At 40.6% G+C, this 2557-nt stretch overlaps 1 protein-coding gene across 1 annotated transcript in view; it reads right to left on the reverse strand.

Annotated features, from left to right (window-relative positions):
- Positions 1 to 658: 658 nt before the first annotated feature.
- The window catches only part of LOC101850725 (blastula protease 10), a gene marked incomplete in the record, with an annotated part of 19426 nt that continues 17527 nt past the window's right edge, over positions 659 to 2557 (reverse strand). The window contains 1 exon segment of the mRNA XM_035970172.1: positions 659 to 869.

Consider the following 2557-nt stretch of genomic DNA (forward strand, 5'->3'; position numbering starts at 1 on the left):
CCCCCCGCCTCTATTTTGGGTGTTATCATAGTAGCATTTCTTTAAGGTACACAATTTCATTCTCAGGAGCCAAACAATATAAATAGATGATTTACGGCAACGACAGCGGCCATTTTGGTTTCACATTCCCCCCTTTGAACTGAAGAAAGGAGAGGTCATAATGTATATCACTCGTACACAAGCGCTATTTGGCTCCAGGCTAAAAAAATTGTCTTGCACAAAACAGAGTACAGTTAAGTCAACACCCACGTCTGTGGTGTACCGGTGAGACCCTTTGCCGTCGCGCGCAGAAGACCGAAGTTCGATTTCTGTGTGTGTGTGTGGAGGGGGGGGGGGGGTGTAACATTATATTGAGAATCTCAACCTTTCTGCTGGGATGTTGTATCCCTCACAGCCCGCTTTGGAGGGGTTGACACCCGATTCCTTAATCATCTAAATGGTGTCGTTAAGGGAGTGATTCACCTACATAATTATTTTCTTTTAATAATTAAAAACTCATGTTACTCAGGGGCACTCAACGTCTTTTAAAAAAGATGTATGTTGTTGTATAGTTGCTTTCACTGAAGAAGCTGGCTAAGGTAAGGAAAAGAAACAGACCACAGAAGTTATCACACTTCCATAGCTAATAAACCAATAAATGAGTTGTCGTTTGGGAAAATAATTCACCGGTTTATTGTTCGTAAAAGGATTACAAACACGTCCAAATCTGACTTAAAATCTGGAAATATCTGAGATCAGGAAGCGCAGTTTTTTTAAAGCCAGGAGCTGCCGACGAAACTATCACTGGTGTGGTTGTCAGTCAGACACGGTCCCTGGTGTGGAGGAAGCGACAATGTGATGTGATCCTTTAGTTCTGTGTGCCGTCTGATCTGATGGATGAGAGAATAACTGAACAATTACTTTAAGAATTATTTTTCCCTGGAAAACGGTCAAGATTACTTCCTCTGATTAATGTTTTCACGGAGTAAGGGAGATAAACATCGGAGTGTATGATATATGATATTATGGTAAGGTCAGTTGTTACGTCTTTCTAATCTAAAACTCTTCCTATTTAATTATTAAAATAATTGGTTACGTCCCTCCTGAGCAAGACCAGGGCAAATCGAATCAGGACAGCAGTTTTCAAACTTTCAGTTGTTGGGGTTTTTTTCTCCTTCTCCAGGGTGACAGCGGAGGCACTTTGGTCTGTGGGGCGTGGCCGTGGGCGTTGCCAGTTTCGTAGAAACATTTTGTGACGTCAGCGGTATCGTGCCCAACGGTTGGACAAGTTTGTCTTGGCATCGACGTTAACTTGACTTCATGCTCACGTTGTGAATAGGCAAAGTGTTTGAATGCTGTGCTTTATATTAAAGCTATGAAATACAGCATCGTCGTTGCCTTGACTTTCTGCTCGCTTTGGGAAATCTGAGTGCTGCCCTGAGCTGAGTTTTAAAGCTATGCAGTTAGTGGTGCAGTATTGTTGCAAAAGGGAGTCAGTGGTATCAATAAGTAGTTAATACCTCCTCCCTTTCCTTGCTCTTCTTCTTTCTTTCTACATCCCTCCTGCTCCTCCTCTGCTCCTTTTCATCAGCCTCCTCCTTCTCTTCTTCCAACCCCTTCTTCTCCTCTCAGTCCTCAACCTATCCCTTCATTTCTTACAATCTCTCCTAGGTTTCAAAATAAAGAGAAGTGTTTATCTAAAAAGCTACGTAAATCTGAGACGTTGTAGTATCTTTTATCAAACAGTAATTTTAATAGTTGTGTAATAAGCGGCTGTTGGCCCGTGGACCTCATTACAATTTTGTTGTCAGAAGGATTTTAATAAAGCAACTGAACAGAATAAAAGTAGAAAGTTATTTTGATTTTTGTTTGGTTTTTATAAAATATATTTTGTCATTTCATTTCTGAACCGCCTTCGGTGAGACAATAGCACTCTCCACATCTGCTACATCTCCATAAACTTACTATTAATAGGCTTATTAATAGGCCATAGAACAAGCCCGGTTATGTCTATTAATAGTGGAAGTCCATTTCTGTCTAACAACAGAAAACGTCCATTTTTCCAACCCGTCTTTGCTCCGACCCACAAAGCACTCGTTGATTCTCCTCCATCCTTTGAGGTTATGCGTCTGTGATAATGGTCCATCCTTTGAGTTGTGCGTCTGTGATAATGGTTCGGCCTTGACTTGATTTATTTTTCCACCAGTTCAAGGCTCCAACACTAGTGCCTTCACTTATGGTATCACACAATATGTGCGTGCACTGGGGTGGGGACCCCATGAAATAGAAGGTAATTATAGGAGCGAGCTACTGGTGGGTCCCATTTCTATTCTTTACCTCTTTTGTTTCTGTCTATTCTATTTGTATTTCTTTTTGCTACCATTAAATTACCATTAGTGAAAATGACCAAACTGATTCTAGCGTTTCTCTTTTCTCAAACAAACAAAATGTGACACGAAAGTAGCCAGAGCTTTATTTCAACAAACAAACTAACTAACAAACAGGTAAATGAATAAATAAACAAACACAAACAACCAACCAGCAAATGAAACAAGGTAGCCATGGCTTTACGAACTTT

The sequence above is a fragment of the Aplysia californica genome, unplaced genomic scaffold, assembly GCF_000002075.1.
Source record: "Aplysia californica isolate F4 #8 unplaced genomic scaffold, AplCal3.0 scaffold00229, whole genome shotgun sequence".
In the NCBI taxonomy this organism is placed as follows: domain Eukaryota; kingdom Metazoa; phylum Mollusca; class Gastropoda; order Aplysiida; family Aplysiidae; genus Aplysia; species Aplysia californica.